This window comes from Peromyscus maniculatus, chromosome 1, assembly GCF_049852395.1.
Source record: "Peromyscus maniculatus bairdii isolate BWxNUB_F1_BW_parent chromosome 1, HU_Pman_BW_mat_3.1, whole genome shotgun sequence".
Lineage (NCBI taxonomy): Eukaryota > Metazoa > Chordata > Mammalia > Rodentia > Cricetidae > Peromyscus > Peromyscus maniculatus.
In genome coordinates, this window is record NC_134852.1 from 191602421 (window position 1) to 191626164 (window position 23744).

The 23744-nt window shown below is 37.8% G+C and overlaps 1 pseudogene across 1 annotated transcript in view; it reads right to left on the reverse strand.

The window, feature by feature from the left end:
* The window catches only part of LOC102908747 (cytochrome P450 2C27-like), a 31482-nt pseudogene extending 8005 nt beyond the window's left edge, over window positions 1-23477 (reverse strand). The window contains exons 1-7 of the transcript XR_013048350.1: window positions 23295-23477; window positions 22536-22698; window positions 22211-22360; window positions 17474-17633; window positions 13592-13768; window positions 2535-2676; window positions 154-341 (exon numbers count right to left, since the gene is read on the reverse strand). The product of XR_013048350.1 is annotated as a cytochrome P450 2C27-like (transcript). The remainder of the gene's footprint in view (window positions 1-153; window positions 342-2534; window positions 2677-13591; window positions 13769-17473; window positions 17634-22210; window positions 22361-22535; window positions 22699-23294) is intronic.
* Between the last annotated feature and the right edge of the window lie 267 nt (window positions 23478-23744).

The following is a 23744-nucleotide window of genomic DNA, read 5'->3' on the forward strand; positions in this document are numbered from 1 at the left end:
CCCAGAAATTTCTGTACCTGCAGAAGATTTGTCCTCCTGATAGTGAACCAGTATAAGCCACCAGCAACACCAGGTGACACAGAGGACTGGAACTGCACTGTGATCTGGGAATATCAGGAGCACAGACGTGCAGCAGAGAGGAGACAAGCTTACCTTGGGGATAAGGTAGTTCCTGAACTTAGTGTCACAGGTGACGGCATGGGGCAGGTTGGTGGGGATGAGGTCAATGAATCTCTGGACCTCATGAATCATGGCATCTGTGTAGGGCATGTGGCTCCTGTCCTGCATGCAGGGGCTGCGGTGTCTGCCAACCACACAATCAATCTCTTCCTGGACTTTAGCTGGTTGGTCACAGTGAGAAATATAGGAGTAGGAGAAAAGTGATATGTTTGACTTAATGGTAGGTCATACACAACATAATGTAAGTGGTCCAAAAAAATTATAAATGTGCATTTTTTATTCAGGAATAAAAGTAGTTATACATATATTTATAAAGAAACGCTGTACTGTGGATTCATACCATTATCCTATATTGATATTATAAATCAGCATAGACTTATTATTTAGTAGCCATAACAGCATATAAGATATAAGTAATTAAAAGTATCAAATAAAACAATATAATTAGTCAACATGCTTTAGTCTGTGGTAAAGAACATTAGAAGTCAGATGCTAAATCTGTATCCAAATACAATATTCTTTTACACTCACATTCTAATGTATGTGTATTTATGAATATGTGTGTTGCAATTTGAAAGATTCTTCTTTTTTGTTCCTACACCCAGTAATGAACAAGTTCAACCTCTTTAGCTATTTCTGAAATGTATTCATATTTTAAAAATGAGTTTCTTATGTGCCCCCATATGCACAACATTTATGACTTTCCCATATAGGAGATGAAAATTTCAGTTACATCTACATCATCTACATAAACAAATACATACTAAACACACACACACACACACACACACACACACACACACACACACACACACACACACACACACACTTCCCCTTAACCCCTCACTTCATTAACAGCAGCGTTTTGGAACCTCATGAAACTGAAAAGCTTCTGCACGGCAAAAACCAACATAATTAGGACAAAACAACAGGCTACAGAATGGGAAAAGACTTTTCCCAACTGCACATCCAATAAAGGCCTAAGATTCAAAATATATAAAGAATTAAAAAATTCGATATGAAGAAAACCAATAACCCAACTTATAAATGAGGTACAGATCTAAGCAGAGACTTCTCAAGAGATTAAACTCAAATTGCTGAGAAAAATTTAAAGAAACTTAGAAAAATGTTCAAAAACCTTAGTCATCAGGGAAATGCAAATCAAAACTACTTTGAGATTTCTCCTACACCCCTCAGAATGGTGAAGATCAATTTTTAAAAAGTGACAGCTCATGCTGAAAAGAAGTGGTGCAAGAAGCCACTTATGCATTGTTGGTGGGAGTGCAAACCTGTACAGCCACTAGAATATCAGTGTGACAGTGCATCAGGAAGAAGAGAATCGACCTCAAGACACAGCTGCACCACTCTTGGGCTTACACCTGACAGCTGCTTCAGCCTGTCACAGAAACACTTGCTCAACCATGTTCATTGCTGCCTTATTCATAATAGCCAGAAATTGGAAACAGAGTAGATGTCCCTAAACAGGAGAATAGACTTTTTTCTTTTTCTTTCTTTCTTTTTTTTTTTTTTTGGTTTTTCGAGACAGGGTTTCTCTGCGTAGCTTTGCGCCTTTCCTGGAGCTCACTTGGTAGCCCAGGCTGGCCTCGAACTCACAGAGATCTGCCTGGCTCTGCCTCCCGAGTGCTGGGATTAAAGGCGTGCGCCACCACCGCCCGGCGAGAATAGACTTTTTTCAATGGGTATATTTATACAATGGAGTGTTAATCAGCCATAAAAAAAGAATAAAATCATGAAATTCTCAGGTAAATAGAAGGGACTAGGAAAAAATCACCCTGAATGATGTAATCCAGACTTAGACAGACAAATATGGTATGCATTAACTTATATGTGGATATTATCTTTTAAATCAAGGATAACCAAGCTACAATCTGTAGAACCATAATGGTTAGAAGTAAAGTAAGGGACTATGAAGGACAGATAGATCTTGTTAGGAAAGGGAGATAGAATAGATAATTATGAATATATTGGTGTGACTCTTGAGTGGGAAGTGGAGACAGAGACAAGGGAGGGATTCATCAGAATGAGGATAGGAAACTGAAAGGTTTTAGCTGATGTGAAGATATGACTTTTAAGAATAAAATAACGTTTCCACAGGACAATATATCCTGGCCATGCCTGTTGGAGTTTACCTTCCAGATCACTTACACACTGACCAGAATTTGATTGCTTTTCCTATAATCAGAGCCTGTTTCTCTTAGTCATGCTGTTCTTTACAGCCAGTGAATGGCACAGAAGGTGAAGGACTGAGACTTCTCTAAGAATGGCACACAGACACTAGTAGAGACTTTCCAGCATCTTATAGGAACTCTGTGCATTATTATCTGAGTCCTCACCTGTGACATGTGGGTGCTTCAGCAGGAGCAGGAGAGCATATCTCAGCGTTGTGCTTGTTGTCTCTGTCCCAGCAGCAAACAGATTACTTACAGTTGTTACCAGATGTTCAAGTGTAAATTCTGATTGTTGATTGTGGTTTTCCTAAGAATAATTTGATGTAATAATCTGATAAATTCTTTACCAGCACATCTGATTACAATGGCTCTACAATTTTACACAATTTTATATATTTGTTACTGAAAGTGTAAAAGTTAAAGTAAAACTCTGTAGCTCCCATTACTTATGGTTGTTCTAACTATATAGAAATTTAGCGAGCTACATAGACTTGAGGTCTAGTTAACTTGACATGAACATTTATTTATTTGCAATTATTTTATATTAAGACTTCTAAAAAATGTTTGTTTTATATTGTTGCCAACAAAAATGCTGGAATGTAGAGGAGGAAATTAACATACAATTTCAAAGACTATGGCACAGATTTTTATAATTTTTGATTTCACCCTAATTCCTCACAAGCCTAACTTTTGTGTTGATATGATTATCTGCACATAAGTGTGTACAGTTCTGTACTTTTATGCCCTAAAAACATAAATAAAACATTTTTTTTCATTAATTATTTTCTCCCATCAAAATCATTTGAAGAATTGTGGTAGACCTAATCTTCAGATATGCAGATTCATACATAGAAATGAAGGCCCACGTCTCTATATGTTGAAGAACAGTGGAGGACATTTGACTCTATGTCTGGGAAGTCTATATTAAACTAAGATGGGTCAGTAACGAGATCCTTTGTACTTGAGTTAAATAAACCCATTCTTTTTTTTAGCACATTAATAACTAGATTTCCTCTTACTTTAAAAAACTAACAATCTTTGCAGTGTATCCCACATTTCTTATCCATCGATCCATCCATTGATGACTTCTAGACTGATTTTCTCATCGATTTGAGAAATACAGTAGGAAACACACATGAAGGTGCAGGTGCCTTTTACATACACTTATATTCTTCGGATGTAAGCTCAGACGTAAGCATTTGGGTCCCATTATATACAGAGAGAGATATTTAGAGGACGCCTGACATTGTTTTCCACAATGACTGTAATAATCAACACTCTCATCAACATTATATTTAGTGTCCTTCTCATTCCATTATCACCAGCAGTTTTTTACTTTGAAAAGGTTCTGCAATTACTACTTTAGTGTCAAATCTCATTGTGATATTATTTGTCCTTCCAGTTGGAAAATGGCATCCATAATTTTATTGATTATTTGAATTTATTCTCTGAAGGATAATATCTAAAACTATGGGGGAACTAAAAATGAATAACAAAAAGATATGAAAATGGCACAGTGTAAAATACTTTAAGGACTACAAACTATGACCAAGTGATAATTACCCCCAAATTCTATGGTTACTGAAAAAAAAACAACAACAGTCACCATGTAGTCTAATAAAGCTTGCCTGATGATCAGAGGACAGAGCCAGCCACTAGATTAGAAACAGAGCCAGACAGAGGTAGTACACACCTTTAATACTATCACTTGAAATCTCATGCCTTTGCTTGGGAAGCACACACACCTTTAACCCCAGGAAGTGATATGGCAGGCCAGAAAAAGGTATATAAGGTGTGAAGAAGCAGGAACTCATTCTCTTTAGACTGAGGATTTCGTAGAGATAAGAACTAGTGACTGGCTGTTTAGCTTTTCTATATTTCAGCTTACACCCTGATATCTGGCTTTGGGCTTTTTATTAAAAGACCATCTAAGTTTTGAACAATATCAGGCATCTAACTTGTAGAGTATAAATTAAAAAAAAAAGCCACTTGCCTATGGCCTTGTAGGCCCTGGTTAGGTCAGAGATGCATGCAGCCAGAGTCACCACCCCATGTGGGCTGGAGTACCTAACCTGCTGGCTAAGTTTTTGTTGCAGCCTCTCTGGAGGAAACTCCTTAAGTTTTTTTGGGCTCCAAAAACCATAGGAGTTAGCCACTTTCTTGAGTTCCCTCATGCAGATGGCTGACTCTTTGGCTTCTCTCCTGGTGGGTTGTGGGCTCTCCCTGGATCCCTATCTCAGGCAGCTACCACACTAGGTAGCTATCTTGAAACCCACTCGTGCTTCTTCTGTTCTACATAGAAGCAATCAGCCACACATCTGAATCATCATTGTTGGCAGAATTGGTGAGACAATTAGGATTTCTTAAAGGGAGAAATTATTTAAAAGAGATTTTTTCCCATATTAAAAAATGGGAAATGTTTTTACAATGGAGAGAATTTGGTATCTGTTTGATAATACAATTGATAGTCTGAAAGTGGAACAATTAAATGAGAGGATAATTAAAATGGGATTTATGTAATGTCGATGATATATATTATTTGTTTGATCATTTCTGTTTTATAATTTAAAAAGTTGGTTAATGTGAGTCCAAGATAAAAATTTTAGAAAAACTTGTTAAAACAGATCATAGAGAAATTCAGACTCAGAAGGAGGAATTTAAAGGTGAACCAACCTCAGCATTGCATTATACAGTTACAGAGAAACAGCCTAACCCTTTCAAACAGCCAACCTTAATTTATTCAGTAACCTTACAGCAACTGCCAAATGTTTAAGGCTGTGTACAAGCTAACTGGACTTCTGTGAAAATGTTAGAGATGAGGAGATTCAAAGAAGCTATAGTCTCATATGGTGTGCATTCCCCATTTGTGAAGCAAATGTTAAACTTATGGTCAACATGTAATAGAATTATCCCTCAACACTGAAGAGATTTGGTTACAGCTGTCTTAGAGGCTGGTCCACAATTACAATGGAGGATTTGGATAAGGATGAGGCTAAGATCATTGAACAATGAAGTATGTGAGAAGTATGGAAATCTCAAAAGGTCAACTTCTTGGAGAGGGAGATTATCCTAATGTGGAAAGACAATCTCTATATGATGACCACATCCTGGCTTTATGTTGAATGGCAGCCTTAAATGCTTGGGACTGAATTGAAGAAGTAGGAAAGAAAATTGAGTCATTTTCCAGTTATATAGGACCCAAAAGACCTTCAATGATTTCTCATGAAGACTGACTTCATAAGTGAATAGAATGATACCATTTTCAGAAGCCAGACAGAGAGTAATTGAATCTCTGACTTTTGAAAATGCTAAAACACAATACAAAAGATATTAGGCCATTAAAGGCAAGATCAGCATCCTTGGAGGAATGGATCCAAGATTCAATTACTATTGAATCTCATGACCGTGATGATATTTCCAGAGGTTTGAAGAAAACCAGTAATGTCAGATGTTTTAATTGCATTAAACAAGATCACCTAAAAAGGAACTATAAACAGGACATTTCTAGAAATAGTTTTCTCAAGGAATAATCCCAACAGAGCATCCTTTGCTTCTTGATTATGCAGATGATGTGGCAAGAGCAGACATTGGACTAACAAATGGAGATCAACAAGGGACAAAGTAATCATTGCCTTTGCCATCGGGAAATTCCCTGAAGGGCCTCTCTCTTGTCCCCCACATCAAAGTCCATTCAGTCCTTTCCTGTAATTGTGGAGAAAACTCCTTCCCAGAGCAATTGACAAACCTAATGCCTATTGTAAAAAAAATAAAACATACGATAGATGATAGAACAGCTATAGAAAAAAATAAAAAATTCAGGAAAAACCATTAATCAAAATTGATGTAGATTAGATTGGAAACTCCCCAAAGTTAGGGTTGGGGAAGGGTGCTGTTTTTTGTCATTTCAGGATAACAAAAACAACCATCTTGAGGAATTAAAAGACTTTTGGACAAATAAGCATCCAAAGAAAATGGAGAACTACCTGGAAAAAATTACCAAGAAAAGCAATGATCTGACCTAATGTGATCTCTGAAGTATGGATGATAGGACCCCAAAACGATGATTCCACATGGACTATGATAATGACATTAAGCTGACAAACACTACCCAAAGATCATCTACAAACTGCTCAGGGCAATTTTGAGATGGCTAGTTGAGATGATCTAGCCTCAAAGACTAGACAAGAAAGGACTTGAGACAATCCCTGTACTTTCCCATTATGAAGAGGCTGGACAACAAATGATACAGCTACCTCTCCCAGGATTTAACAATTAACCCCAATTTTTTCCCAGAATTCCCTAAAGATGCCCCCCCCAACAGTAGGAATACAAATTTTAAGAATACAATGTGCACATTCCCAAGAGGTGGGGTGGGTGGTTTTTGGTCGTTCAATGGGTTATAGATAATTGTCATTGTTTATTATGGTTGGTTACAAGTTGTTAATTGTTCATGGTCAGAAAATATAAACAAAGGAAATTAGATATAGAGTCCTTGTTTGAAAAAAAGAAAGGAAAAAAAGAAGATATAGATATAATAAGATAAAAGGTAGATTATTGAATCTACTCTCAAAAAAAGGTGTAAAAATGATGGATAAAGGGTATATTATTGAATCTACTCTGAAAAAAAGGACAGGGATATGATAGGATAAAAAGATAGATTATTGAATCTACTTTTAAAAAGCAACTTATTTTAAATATTTTACTTTAGATTGAATTTTTGTATATTGTATACAAATTATGTATATTGATACAAATTTGAGATTGATTTTGTTATAAAATACTGTACATATATTTATAAGCTTGTTCAAGGTATTGTACCTATATAGCTCATTTAACTATGTAATATAAGTTTTTAGTCCTTGAAAGTTATAATTTTCAACTGATTGGGATATAAAGAAATGTAAGTTATTAGTTAGTCATAAGTCATATTAGGTATATTTTCAAGGTCAAACAGAGATATATCTTAGATATATGGGTCATCTTCAAACAATTCAGAGATCTATAGAATATACATTTAAGATGTTCAGCCTGGGAGGAGAGGACTGGACTTTCCTGGACTGAATCTACCAGGTTGAACTCAATCCCCAGGGGAGTCTTTGCCCTGGAGGAGATGGGAATGGGGGGGGGGTGGGCTGGGGGAAAGGCCGGGGATGGGGTTGGGTGGAGGGGGGAGAACAAGGGAATCCGTGGCTGATATGTAAAATTAATTTAAATTATAAAATATAAAATAAAAAAGGATGTTTTAATAATATAGATTTTTCTTATGACTATGAGACATGTCTCCTACTGGCAGCACTAATCTACTTCAGAGAAAATTCTGCTTCACAAATGAGTCTGTCAAATATGCTAGGCCTGTAGGCCAATGATGGATGCCCCAACGTTGCAGAGAAATCTTGGGTGACTGTCCAGGCAGCCAGCTGTTTCTGTCATGTCTCACATTTTTTGGAAGTTGCTTGTTTGTACTTCCTCCTTACTCAGTTATCATTTCCTTCTCAGGTCTCTGAGGGGGGTGGAAGGTTAGATAATTATAGTTTTCTTTGTTAACAAATTCAGAACAGAAACTCACTAAAGAGGTGTAAAGTGTGTAAGTTTGAAAGGCTTCAAAAGATAGTTTTTGGTTGGTAATACATGTTAGGATAGAAAGTGTATAGGTATAACATTTTGCACTCTCCAATACAGGATAGATAATGTAGTATTTTATCTGAATTTGTCGAATGTTTATGGATTAAACATTGTTAAGATATATTGACTGTATATATTGTATATACTTATTGTACTTATATAGTTTCTCTTATATTGGTTAATCCTTCTTTTATTATTTTAGACAAAAAGGGGAAATGTGGTGACATATTGTATACCCTAATAAAACTTGCCTGAGGATCAGAGGAGAGAGCCAACCACTAGATTAGACATAGAGGTCAGGCAGTGGTTGCACACACCTTTAATATTAGTACTTGAGATCTCATGCTTTTGCTTGTAAATCACTCATGCTTTTAATCTCAGGAAGTAATATGGCAGCTTAGAGAAAGGTATATAAGGCAGGAGGAAACAGGAACTCACTCTCTTTAGACTGAGGATTTCATAGAGGTAAGAAGCTGTTCTGCTTCTCTGATCTTTCAGCTTTCACCCTGATATCTGGCTTTGAGTTTTTTACTAAAAGACCACCTAAGATTGGAAAAACATATCTCATTATTAGAACAAAACAAACAAGGGATATGGTCATTGTAGTTGACACAGAAAAGCAGTTGACAATTGTTGATATAAACATTAATGGTATGAATACTTAGAAAGTACGGCTAGAAGACAAGGAATGTACCACAAAGAACATCTAGGAACATCAAAAATATAAGATACATTGTGTTACAAAAGATCAAAAGTTTAGTATAAATTTAGTATGGAAATAAAATCTAAGAGCAGGTACTTTTGAACTATTTGATGTAACACTAGAAATCATCTTAAAAATTAAACTAATAAATGAAATAAGGAAATCCAAATTAGAAAGGATAAAATACAATGATATTTATGAAGAAATGTTATAAAATATGTAGAAAATCACATGTAATTCAGATTAGAAAAAATCAATTAAAGCTAATAAATGATTGTAGTACAATTTCAGGACAACAAATAATTAAGTCCAGTTATAACTCTATACAGCAGAAAGTAATAATGTGAAATGAAATCAGGGCAATAATTAAATATACAATAGCTTCAAGACCTGAACATCACAATGTAGAAGAAGCAGAAGAAAGTGACCTTAAAAATAGCTTCATGAGAATGCTAGAGGCCTTTCAAGAAAAAATGAAAATTTCCATTAAATAAACTTAGAAAAGACAAACAAAAATGGGAAGAAATCAATAAATCCCTTAAAGAAAGCAAAGAAAACCACGAAAAAGCAATTAAATATGTGAAGGAAACAGTTCAAAATCTGAAAATTAAAATAGATGCAATGAAGAAGACATAAACAGAAGAATTGCTGGTAATAGAAAATATGAGTAAATGAACAGGAAACACAGATGCAAGCATAACCTACTAGACTACAAGAGATAGAAGACAGAATCTCTAGTGTAGAGGATACAATAGACCAAATAGATTAATCAGTCAAGGAAAACACTGAAGCCAACAAAGTCATAACACAATGTCCAGGAAATCTGGGACACCATGAAAAGGCCAAACCTAAGAATAATAAGGAAAGAAGAAGGAGAAGAATACCAACTCAAAGGCACAGAAAATATATTCAACAAAATCATGGAAGAAAACTTTCCCAACTTAAAGAAGGAAATACCTATGAAGATATAAGAACCTTATAAAACACCACATAGACTAGACCCCCCCAAAAAGTCCCCTTACTACATAATTAAACATTATTAAACTATTTATTTATATATAATATTTATATAAATACAAAAATTAAACATTAAACATAATTAAACCATTAAAGATGCAGAATAAAGAAAGAATATTAAGAGCAGCAAAAGAAAAAGATCAAGTGACTTATAAAGGCATACCCATTAGAATAGCAGCTGACTTCTCATGAAAGCCAGAAGGTCCTGGTTAGATATAATACAGACACTAACAGACCATGGATGCCACCCTAGACTAATATACCCAGCAAAACTTTCAATCACCATAGAAGACATTCCAAGACAAAACCAGATTTAAACAATACCTATCCACAAATCCAACCCTACAGAAAGCACTAGAAGAAAAATTCCAACCTAAGGAAGTCAGATACATCCACAAAAACATAGGCAATAGATAACCTCACAGCAGTAAATCCTGAAGAAGAGAAATACACACACACTACCACCAAAAGATAACAGGAATTAACAATCACTGGTCATTAATAACCCTTAATGTCATTGGACTCAATTCACCTATAAAAAGACACAGGCTAACAGAATGGATATGAAAGCAGGACCCATCTTTCTGCTGCATACAAGAAACACACCTCAACTTCAAAGACAGACACTACCTCAGAGTAAAAGCCTGGGAAAAGTCTTTCCAATCAAATGGTCTAGGAAGCAAGCTGGAGTACCTATCCTAATATCTAACAAAGTAGTTTTCAAACTAAAGACAATCAAGAGAGACCGAGAAGGACATTACTCATCACAGAAAGGATCCACCAAGATGAAGTTTCCATTCTGAACATTTATGCCCCAAATACAAGGGCATCCACATTTTGTAAAAGAAATATTACTAAAGCTTAAATCACACATCAAACCCCATACATTAATAGTGGGAGACTTCAACAACCCACTCTCACCACTGGACAGATCTGCCAGCTTGAAACTTAACAGAGAAATAAGGGACCTAATTGATGCTATGACTCAAATGGACTTAATTGATAGCTACAGAACATTCCACTCTAACAAAAAAGTATATACCTTCTTCTCAGCACCCCATGGAGCTTTCTTTAAAATTGACCACATGCTCACTCACAAAGCGAATCTCAACAGATACAAAAAATTAAAATAACCTCATGTATTCTATCAGACCACCATGGTTTAGAATTAGATTTCAGCAATAACAAAAATTAAAGAAAGCCTATAATCTCATGGAAACTGAATAATGCTCAACTATATCATCAATGGGTCAAGGAAGTAATTAAGAAAGAAATTAAAGACTTCCTGGAGAAAAATGATAATGAATGCACTACATACCCAAACTTATGGGACACCATGAAAGCACTGATAAGAGGAAAATTCATAGCACTAACCCACATAAAGAAGTTGGAGAAATCTCACACTAGTGACTTAACAGCATACCTGAAAATTCTAGAAGGAGAAGAAGCAAAGCCACCTAGGTGGAATAGATGCCAGGAAATAAATTGAGAGCTGAAATCAATAAAATAGAAACAAAGAGGACATAACAAAGAATCAATGAAACAAAGAGTTGGTTCTTTGAGAAAATCAGCAAGATAGACAAACCCTCATCCAAATTAACCAAAAAGCAGAGAGAGAGAGAGAGAGAGAGAGAGAGAGAGAGAGAGAGAGAGAGAGAGAGAGAGAGAGAGAGAGAGCATTCAAATTAACAAAATCAGAAATAACAACTGACAATGAGGAAATCCAGAAAATTATCAAGTCATACTTCAATCACCTGTACTCCACAAAACTGGAAAATCTAAAAGAAATGGACAATTTTCTGGATAGGTACCACATACCAAAGTTAAAATCAAGACCAGATAAACTATTTAAATAGACCAATAACCCCTAAGGAAATAGAAACAGTCAGATGGTTTCAACACAGAATTCTACCTGATTTTCAAAGAAGAGTTAATACCAATACCCTTCAAATTGTTCCACACAATAGAAACAGAAGGAATGTTTCCAAACTCCTTTTATGAGGCTAGAGTTACTCTGATTCCCAAGCCAAACAAAGATGCAACAAAGAAAGAGAATTACAGACCAATCTCCCTTATGAACATTGATGCAAAAATACTCAATAAAATATTGGCACACAGACTCCAAGAACACATCAAAAACATTATCCACCACGGTCAAGTAGGCTTCATCCCAGAGATGCAAGAATGATTTAACATATGAAAGTCTGTCAATGTAATACACCATATAAACAAACTGAAAGAAAAAAAAAACACATGATCATTTCATTAGATGCTGAAAAGGCCTTTGACAAAACTAACACCCCTTCATGATAAAGGCCTTGGAGAGATCAGGAGTACAGGGAACATACCTAAACATAATAAAGGCAATTTACAGCAAGCCAACAGCTAACATCAAAGTAAATGGAGAGAAACTCAAAGTGATTCCGTTAAAATCAGGAACAAGACAAGGCTGTCCACTCTCCCCATACTTATTCAACATAGTACTTGAAGTTCTAGCTAGTGCAATAACAACAAAAGGAGATCAAGGGCATACAAGTTAGAAAGGAAGAAGTCAAATTTCACTACTTACAGATGATATGATAGTATACATAAGTGACCCCAAAAATTTTACCAGAGAACACCTACAGCTGATAGAAATGATACAAATATCCTTCTAGGAGCAATAAGTGCATTGTGCTATTAATGCGTGAAAATGAAGTTTGTTGCAAAGAAAGAAGAAAGTATTGAACAAGATAAACTTAGATAAATGTCCAAGATTTTATGCAAGTGCAAGGTAGAAATTGAAAGCCACACATACTGAGTCAGTTTAGATGATCCATTCATCATAGGCAAATCTATACATGCAGAAATCACACTAACAACTGCTACAGATGGTGTGGAGAGGTGGGCGTGTTTTATCTTCATTGTAATGGAATGCTTTCAAACCAGAATATAATATAAATTAAACATGGTTACAACCCTGAGATATCACTTTATATTCAGTGGTCTTTATGAATTGTATCTTACAATTTTAAAAGGCACAAACTAGACAAAATAGTCTGTCAAAAGAAAGCAGCAACATCAGAGAACTCAGATGTCAGGATATTAAGTATTGTTACTCCCTTGCAGTAATGAAAAACTCAGGGTAGTAGATTGCTAGCAAAGAACAAACTACGATCAGTGGAGTAGAATCCATGACCACAATCAAACCCAAACATCTATAGTCAACCAGCAGGTTTTTACAGAGTCCCAAGGAAATCCAATGGAAACGTGTCTTTTGAATAAACTACACAATGCCAATGCAGATCATGCTGAAAGGATACCCAATAGATACCAATCTTTAACCCATTTCAGGGAAAATTAACTTGAACTTATACTCAACACCTCATTCTTCCATATACCTACTCTTTCCCATGACATACTTCTCCATACACCACTAGGTGCTTCTGAAATTAACTTCTGGATCTTTAATTTTAAAATAAACATTATGAAAAACAAAACAAAAATAAAATAAAATAAAATAAAATAAACATCATGGCCAGATCAATTTTTATCCACTAGACATGCAGGAAATCTAGCCATACTATGTGCATTTATGGTGCCAATTTTCACACTGCCATGATATTTGATTATTTTCTACTTGATTGGAATTTTTTCCTATCTTTCCTGCCTTTGTGTTGTATTTTCCTCTGCTACACTTTTTAAAGAACAGAGGGAATGTGCTCCAGTTAGCAAATTCCCTTTATTTTTATCGGTATTCATATGGTGCGTCCCAACACATAATCCATACTAAAATTGTTTTTCAAATGCTACTGACTTAAATCATTTCTGACAAACATTTCAGTGTTCAATTAACCACAAAATGCTGAAGCAATAAAATAAATTAATATTAACATTTTACCTGCTCTTGTTTAATCAGGTAATAATCAATAAAGTCACGAGGGTTTGCAACATTCAATGATTCCTGATGTTCTTTTATTTTTTCCAAAAGATAACTTCTGACATAATCAACATTTTTCAATACCGTTCGATGACTTCCTGGACAATAGTCAAATAGCCAAGGGAAATTATTGCAGACCTACAAAATTGGACCAAGAATTTTGTGTTAAGATGAATTGTTTTACTTTTAATCATGTGTGTGGTGTGTGTATGCATGCATAACTGTGTGTGCCATCTATGTATGGGTGCCTTGGAGGCCAAAGCTATCAGATCCCCTGAAGCTAGTAGTTTTGAGACACCTAACATGAATGCTGAAAATTAGACTCAGGTCCTTTGGAAGATCAGTGCACACTCTTAACCACTGATCCATCTCTCCAGCCCTTGCCAAAGAACTTTTTAAATGAACAGATATGAGGAAATGCACATATCTATAATATATATCAAGACCAATTTGGGTTTATAGATTCAGACATGAATGAAAAATGGTGTCTAACATAAGGAAAAGGTGTGTGTATTATTTCATGTATGTAGCAATTCTACATGATAGTAGAGAGATTTGGGGGAGAAATTACTGCACAAATGATCAAGAATCATAATCAGTTTCCCACATTCTTGAATCCATTTTAGTGTAAAGCATATTTGTGAAAATTCACTGACGGCTTATACCATTTATTTCCAATTATTCTGAAATATATGGTGCAAATTTTTGTCATTTACAGTTTTTAGATAATGGCACAAGTGAAGAGAGTTGGAAAAATTATTTATGGCATAAAAATAGCACATACATATTTAACTCCTGTAAACCAGCTTATGACATGAAATGAGTATTTAGAAGTGGGTAAGGCTCCAAGAGGCTTTGAAAGCAAAACTGTACCACTGCCTTTAGTGATTTCTCTATGATCACAATCATTCTTTCTTTAATTTGCTTTTTATTTATTGTTTGTGTCCCTCACACCATGCCTCTCGATTCCACCCACCTCCTCAACCCCCCTAGTCCACCCTCTGCCCTTACAATAATCTCCCAAATAAAATAAATAAAATTAAAGAGGACAAAAGAAAAATCACTCGTCGAAGCTATAGTGTAACACAGTGATATAGCAGGAATCTTAAAAGTTCTTATTAATAAAATCAAACCTTAGGCCAGTTATTGGGGCGAACACTGGAGGATCAGAGAGAGAACAGGCCACAGCTAACCTCACCTGGCCAACTTCTCAGCTGGCCTTATTTCCTCAGACTGGAAGATTCTGTGTCCTCATCCCAATGGCTCTCAGCTGAACTGCTGCTAGAAAGCCTGAAAGCTTAACCAGCTAAATGGTTCTAGTTCCTGGTCTTCACGCCTTATGTACCTTTCTGCTTTCTGCCATCACTCCCTGGGATTAAAGGCGTGAGTCACCATGCTTGGCTGTATCCTTGAACACATGGATTTCTGCCTCTGGAATGCTAGGATTAAAGGCGTGCACCACCACCGCACAGCTTCTGCGATGGTTTGCTATTAGCTCTGACCCCCAGGCAACTTTATTAACATACAAATAAAATCACATTTCAGTACAAATAAAATATCACCATACAGTGAGTTATGCAGTAATTCTATTATCCACACATCTTTACTTACAAGTGTTCACTACCAGTCATTGATCTGGCTCAAGGCCTCTGTTTTCTGTTACATTATGAATACTGGGTATTCAAAGGGAGTTTTCTTGGATATCCTGCCACTGCCCTGCACTGTGAAGATCTTCAAGTCTGAGGTCTGCAGGACTAGCCCCTCCACATGCTCCAGCAGATCACAGATGGGGTGGATGTTGGGGTGGGCTAACTCATAACATTGTCCTGAGCCTGGGAAGTTGCAGTGTTGGCCAGCCCTCCAGCTCTCCCCCACCATCAGGCCTAAGGTGGGCTCTCTGACATTGCCCTGGCTAGTTCACCCCTTATAGAAATGAGCTGCTTTCATGCCCTCAGAGTTGGCTTTCCCAGGGCCAGGTCTACTGTGTTACCCAAGCAAGGTACAGGGCCACGCTCCCCAGTGCTACAGCTGGTGAAGGGCAGGGACAGCTCTCCCACTATTATGACCTCAAAGCCAGCCCTCCCACCTGCCAGAGGATGTGAGGGAAGGGAGGGAATCTCTCCCCCACCCATACCGCCATAAGGCAGATGAGGGAGGGGCCAGATCTCTCACTCACATTCTCTCAGCTGGTTCACACTCAGCCCCCTCTCCCCTACACCAAAATGTTCATACAGGTCAGCTCTGCTGTGCTGTTCAGGCAAGGTCCCGGTGTTGAAGCTGGTAAGGGGGAGGGTCACTTTCCTCACCCAAAACAGGTGGCAGGTGGAGGTCATCTTGCCCTTTCCCTCACCACCACATGTCAGATGATGGAGAATTGCCAGGCTATCCCATTCTCACACCCTCAGGGCCAGCTCACCCACACCTCTGCCAACAGGGTCAGCTCTACTGTGCTACCCAGGCTCAGAGCATGGCCTCCTTTCCTGAGTGCTGCACCTGCTAAGGGTGAGGGTCAGCTCCCTCATCTGCCTCAGACTGCAAGGAGTGAAGACTAAAGGTGGCATCTCTATCCCAACCACACCACCACAAGACAGACAGTTAGTGGGACCAGCTCTTCCATACTCACACCTTCTGGGTTGACTCACCTACACCCCTGCCAACAGTGTCGGTTGTACTCGGCTGCCCAGGCAAAGTGCAGTCTGAACTCCTGAGTACTGCAGCTGGTGCGGGCAAGGGCAGCTCTCCCACCTGCAGTTGGTGGAGCATCTCTCCCCTCCCCATGCTACCATATGTCAGATGAGGGACAGGGTCAGATTGCCCAAGCTCACATCCTTGGGGCTGGCTCACCCTACCCCTGTAAACAGGATCAACTCCACTGTGCTGCCCATAGGAGGTAGAGGTCCTGATATCCCTAGTGATGTAGAAAGTGAGGGGGCAGGGCCAACTGTACAGATCTTTCCTCTTGGCCTTCAGTGATATCAGGAGCTACAGACATCAACACAGATCATGGCTGCAATAGGGGCATGAAACCAGACCTGGGCCCAGATAGCACCGTGTTCCTGGGTAGCAATCAAGTCACCCACCTCAGTTTCCTGCTCACTGCTTTCATCGTTTTAGATGTGCCTCTGTTCACTGGACATGAACCATTCTATCTTTCTCTTTCCCATATCACACCATACATTTGCTCACCATAGTACAGCCCAACTGCCCAAAGCCTTGTTGCACTGGGCAGCCCTGATCACAGCCATTCTTTATGATAGTTTAGGAGGTGCCAGTACAGTCTAAGACAATGTTGAGAACATGTGTGTGGGCCACACAGCATTAAACCACTCATCTTCTCATTTCTAGCTGTCATCTTGTCAACTAGGATTCCAGCTGACATATCAAACCACTGAAACTACTCATTGTTTCCTAGCAGATTTAATTGCCATTAATATTCTTATGCCTTTAAGAGAATATTCTTTATAAACTAAAATATTCCTACCTAGTAATATGATGAGTATGTGTTTAGTAATAGAAAAGAGGATAAGAGTTATGCATAGAAGAATGTCCTGTGAACAACTGGCCACACTTCTAGATGTGATTGCAATAATATTTTACAAAAAACAGCTCTGTGGACATCAGATGGATAGAGAACTAGCAGGCTTGAGCCAACCTCGCATTTGCCTTCCAGTTTTGCTATTTGTATAGCAAAAGTTTTAGACCTGACTTCCAAATATTCTTTCAATAATATATTATTCCAAACTGTGGTGTTTGTGCACCTCACTTCTTGGTCTATATTGAATTTGAACTATGAGAATGAAAGATAATATGTATGTTCTAAAAAGAAAAGGATCTTGACTTCACCTGCACCCAGGGGGAGCTCATAATCCTGATATTCTCATCCATTTTTTTCATCAAGTTAAGAAAATCCTGATCTTTATATCAAAACGATTCTGGAAAATAATGGAGCAGATGACATTGCATGGAGCACAGCTCAGGATGAAGGTGGAATCACAGGGTGAGCCTGGAGAGTTGGGGACAATTGGAAAAATATCATTAAAATATACAAAGAAGACATTTTGTTTTTGTTAACAGGTAAAGAATTTTTAGAAAATTTCAACCCTATCTTTTCTACAGTTTTACTAACAGCTAAGCATTTGTTATATATAGAATGCCCACATCACTTGTACCTTAATCTTAAGGTGGCCTCAACCTCACTACTTAAATAAGAACAGAACATATCTGTTACACCAATGTTTACACTTTTCTCTGTCTGGTACTTGAAAGAAAACAAAAGACTTTATAAACCTAAAATTTCTAGTATTCAGAACAGAATTGTTTCTCACTGGAATGCCTAATTGTCATATAACACTGGGATTTAAATAGAGGAGTGTACACCTGGAAGATCTGCAGCCACAATGAGTAACCAAGGAAGCAAGTATTGACCCAAGGAAGGAGGAAATGGCAACACTGCAGGTGAGTTCTGGTATGAGAAGAAAAAATGGGGAAAATTTCTCCTCCTCACAGGACAATAATGTGTAATCTCAAGAGCGGCCACTTCCATGTGGATTTGTTTACATTACTATATGAAAGGAAAGCTTTTATTTATGGTTTAAGTAAGAGGGGGAAACAACATGAATGTGGGAATAGAGACTTCCCTTTTCTCATTTCATCATTTAAAACAATACATTTGCTCCATAGGAAGTAAATGCAGTATTTGAAAGATAGGCACAAAGTATAACAAAGTCAGTGCTAGACAGATAGCTCTGCATTCAAAGAACTTGCTGATGTTTTAGAGGAACGAAGTTCAGTTCTGAGCACCCACCTGGTGGCTCATAACTTTCTGTAACCCCCAGTTCCAGGGGAGTCTGATACAATTTTCTGACTTCTGTGACACCTGGCACACAAGTGGTGCACACATGAATGTGAAGGCCAACATTTAAAATAAAATCTTTTTATTTAATTTTTTTTTATCTTTACATGCCAATCACAATTCCCCTTCCCTCACCTTCCCCTGCCCCATCCCCTACCTCCCCCTCATCACACCCCCCATTTACTCATTATAAAGGGTAAGGCCTCCCTTGGGGAGTCATCACAGGCTGGCATACCAAGTTGAGGGAGGACCAAGCTCCCTCCCCCTGCCTCAAGGCTGTCAAGGTCTCCCACCATAGGGAATGGGCTCCAAAAAGCCAGCTGAAGCACCTGGTATAAGTCCTCATCCAACTGCCAGAGGCCACAATTATACACATAAAATAAAAATAATCTTTTTAAGTATAACAAAGAAGGCTGAGGGGAGGATGCAATAGGAAAAATGGGAATGGGGAGGCCTGAAAGGTGATGGTGAGTGAGCATGTTCAAAGCACATGTTGCACTGCTATGAAATGTCTTTATGAAGTCCACACAATATGCAGTATTAGCAGCAATAATAGTTATTTTTTAAAAGAAGTAAACGATGACTATAATTCAATCAAACCCTATTCAGAGTATTAGTTCAATAATGTGGTTTGTAGATTGGTAAACATTTTCCAATCCCTTCTTCCTATATAACATCTTATGGTATTTTTTGTTCACTTTTGTCAAGATTTTTTTGTTGCATCATTAAGTTTTTAATTTTAGATTTCTAAAATTTTTGATATAGGATAGCTCTCATAGTGCTGGAAGATGTTATGTGGGCTACCAGAAGAGAAAAGTAATAATCAATATCACTCAGCTATAAACTCTGCAAGTTACAATAACAACTTGCCTGGCAAGACATATCAACTTGTACCACAGTGAGCATAAACACTGTGGAAATTACAAACAACATTATTTTTTGTATTAAGCCTGTTCCATGAGATAAATCCCATACTTGGCACCATTATCAGGTCAAAGCCCTTTGCCTAGACATATCATCAACCTTGGGGGAGAATCTACTATCACTCTGCTGAATTGGTATAGTATTAATCAATTCCAAATAAATTACAGTGATATCTATTGATTCATGTATCTCTCAATCCATATCAGTCAAACTCCTATTTGTACTAGATGATGATTAACATGGAAACCCACAGCCACTCAAGGCACAGAGCAAAAAAAGACTATGGTATGCTCAGCCATAAATGGGACATCTGTAACTCACTGCTTCTTCCTAAGGCTTAGAGATCATTATGGAAGAAGGGACAGAAAAAGGCAGGGGTGGTGGGTGATGAAAAGGAGACAGTGTCTCATGAACACATCAAGGCAGCTGCACATGTCAATTGAAAGGAGTTGTGACAACATTCACAAGACCCGTGTAATTTTAAGCGAGATCAAATCATGGTATAGAGAGAAGAAGTGGGAACAAAGTCCCACCAATAGTCAAGAAGCTAGTGGCAATACTTAGTGAGAATGTGAGTCAGTTTTCCTTAAGAGTGTAGCCCCTAGTAAGTAAAACAAAAAGAAAACCACACATACAAGATATTTCTCAACCACCATCCAAGACGCTTCTGTTTACAGTAGATGATGATGAACACCAAGGCTACAAAGGGCGAAGGTGCAAAGAATAAGAGACTGCAAAGTGTTCATCCCTAAATATTATGTACTGCACCCTTTCTTAGAAAGACTCAGGGATCATTGAAGAAGAGGGGGGAGAAAGAGCATAAGAGCCAGAGGTGGTGATGACTACAAGGAAATGATGTCTTCTGGGCACAGCAGGGCAGATGCACATATGAACTCACAGAAAATGTGACAATATGCACAAGACCTGTGCAAGCCAAAGACAGAAAAAAAAGTCCTGGCATGGAGATGGAAGTTGGGCATGATGTTCTACCCCTAATGGAGATGTTACTGGCAAATATTAGCCTCTGGAAGAGGAAGGGTCAATTTTCTCTAAGAGTACAGACCCTGATAAATCCACCCTGATACTTTGGTGGAAGGTCACACATACAAGAATATTTGAACAGCACAAATTGGCCTTTGTGGAAAAAATTAGAAAAGAAATGGTCACGAACAAAATGGTGAGTAGATGTAGGAAGAAGGGGAGGAGGGATGTTGAATATGATTAAAAAATGAGACAGCTTTGTGGGGCTAGTGAGGTGATGGGCCTTATAAAAGAACCTACTACCAGATTTGGTTGACCAGCATAATTCTTTACTACATTCTAAGTCATATCCTTATATGCATAGGTAATTGTAGCTCCCACCCCTTACTAAAGAGATCTCTTTCTACAGCAAATGGAGTCCATCCTAGAGCCATAGTTGGATATAATTTAGACACCAACAGATTGTGGGGATCCCAGCCTCAACAGATACAAATACATCACAACACCTACATCTATGACTCACGAAACATCACAGAAGAGGAGGCAGAAAGATTGTAAGAACCGGAATATCAAGAAGTCTACTATAAAACAGTCTCACTTAGAAATGATTGCAAAAACAAGACTGGAAAAATGGCCAAATCAATAGATGTGCTAATGCGCAAAGGGAAAATTTTCAGAGTCCTTCCCCTAGAAGGGAGCTCCACACAACTAATGACTCCTGGGGTAAGGATAATTATCTTCTCCAAAGCTTAAGCTCTCTTATTGGTTGTCCAGGTGCAGAGTGGTCAACCCTGAAATCATATACTTGATATCCAACAACAAAGAGTACTCAAGAGTTTTTACATGTATGTGTACATGTATATACATATATACAATAATAAAGAAACAGAGACTATCAACTTGAGAGTGTAAAAGGCATGAGAAGGGACAAGGGAGGGCATTAGAGAAGTGATAGAAGGAGAAAGAGGGAGGAATTATGTAATTCTATTTCAGTGAAAACATTTTTTTTTTTTTTTGGTTTTTTTCGAGACAGGGTTTCTCTGCGTAGCTTTGTGCCTTTCCTGGAGCTCACTTGGTAGCCCAGGCTGGCCTTGAACTCACAGAGATCTGCCTGGCTCTGCCTCCCGAGTGCTGGGATTAAAGGCATGCGTCACCACCGCCCGGCTGAAAACATATTTTTAAACAACTACTAAGTTCTGAAAGTACTAACAAAAATTTTCTTAAACAATTGCATATGACAAGCACAAATCGGGTTTGGTGGATATTAAATAAAGGGACAAAAAAAAGTAGGGTAGAGAAAAGTGGAAGTGTATCTCAGAGGAGTTGGTGGCTGATCACAATCAAAATACATGAGATAAGATTCACAATAGAGTAAAAAATTTTAAACAAAAAACGGTATATTCTTGATAACATGCTATTGCAGACACAATAATTAATGAATATTCTATTACACTTGGCTAAGAAATGAAAGCCATAAATCACATCATTGTTACCCCAGACTGTAAACATTGGCCTAGAAGAATCCATGTACTGCCCAGTTAATTTCCTTAAACCTCTGTAATCCAAGAAAATGAAAACAAATATCCTGAATTGGCTCTGTCACCATTATCAATAACACTTATTCTGAAGTGAAATGATCCACAAAGAGAAATTACACTTGTGATAATGGAAATCCATAGTTTTGCAGCTCAGCAGAAAATTAACATGAAACCTATGTTCTTTGTTTCTGATTTAAAAACAAAGAAAAATTTACAATAGGATATTATCAACATAACCTACACACATACATAGATAAAGTTGTAAATGTATAAATCTTCACTTACCCTTAGTTTTGCTTAGTTCCTCCACAAGACACTGTGCTTCCTCTTGAACACGGTCCTCAATGCTCCTTTTACCCATGCCCAAATTCCGTAGAGTCATGAGTGAGAAGCGCCTTATCTCTTTCCATCTGCTTCCATTGCTAAAAATAATGCCTAAAAGAAATGGTAAAACACTAGAAATAGATTCTAGGAACAGATGAGAGCTCTGATGGGTGGAAATAACAGAGAGATCCAAAGTGTACCTAAGGAAGAAGTCCACCCCTCCTTTTTTCTTCACTTCCACTGTAAATACTGTGCAGCACACACATGAACATGTACACTTACTTACCAAGGCCTTTATTAATTCTTTTATCCATTGGCAAGCTTCCTCTTCCAGCAAACTCCTCCCCATGATCAAGCAGAGCTTCCTTCACTGCTTCATACCCATGCAACACCACAGAGGGCTTCCTGCCCAAGTACAGGGTGAACACAGGGCCATAGACTTTTGAAAGCTGGAAATTAGAAAGAAAAATGTAAATACTAACAAAAAGTCACTTTAATCTCCATGGAGTCAACCTCATTCACACTGATATTATCAGTGTTTTTTGGTATTTTAATATATTTTTATTCAGGCAACTCAGCTTCCAATGGTTCTGAAGCCCATTTTTTATCACATTATGATGATGATCAGTTCTTGATGACCTACAGTAAATCTTGTAATGGCTCAAGGCTCAGGTAGTTGTTATATAAAGATTACAAAGAATTTTCACAACAAAACATTCAGCAGGATGCTGGCCACCAGAACTCCATGTAGGCCACCTACCTGCCTTCTGACTGCCCTCTCTCTCAGGGCCTATTCACCGTACCTCAGTCACCCCTCCCATCCTACCTACCATGTCCCAGTCCCCCAATCTGGCAGAAATGCCCTGTTTGAACAGAGGCTACTCTACTCTGACCTACAGAAGTCATGACGTGCACAGTACACTGCAAGCGTTTTGACTGTAGAATTATTTACATCAATATTTCCTCTTCTACTAGATTTTCATTTAAAGTAGCTTTCAATTTATCTTCTTTATCAAGGTATTGGAGGAGCACAAAGAATACTTACATTGGTCAAGGATTGGCTGATGTTCTTTGCATCTATCTGGAGGAAATTGCCAATAATTGGGAGAGGGGTGGGGCCAGGAGGGAGCTTTCTTCTCTCAGAGCTCTGTCTCCAGAGTGAGAGGAGAAGCAGACAGGAGAGACTGAGCACCAGGACCAGGACTGGCTCCATGGAGACCCTTCTCACTGACACAGCTGTGATCAGCCAGCATGGAGCTTTTATAACACTACCTGCTGGATCAACATGTTCCTCATTGAAATGTCATTGACTGATAAATCAGATAACCTTTAATCTCTTTCTCAAGTACACTTTGTGCTTTTGATAGAGAAAAATAAAATTTTCTTTACTCTTGTCCTTCTTTACAGAGTACCCATTTGAATTTCTGGTTTAACAGCACTGATTGGTGTCCAAATAGTGCTAATGAAAATAAATGAACATATTTATAATGTGCAA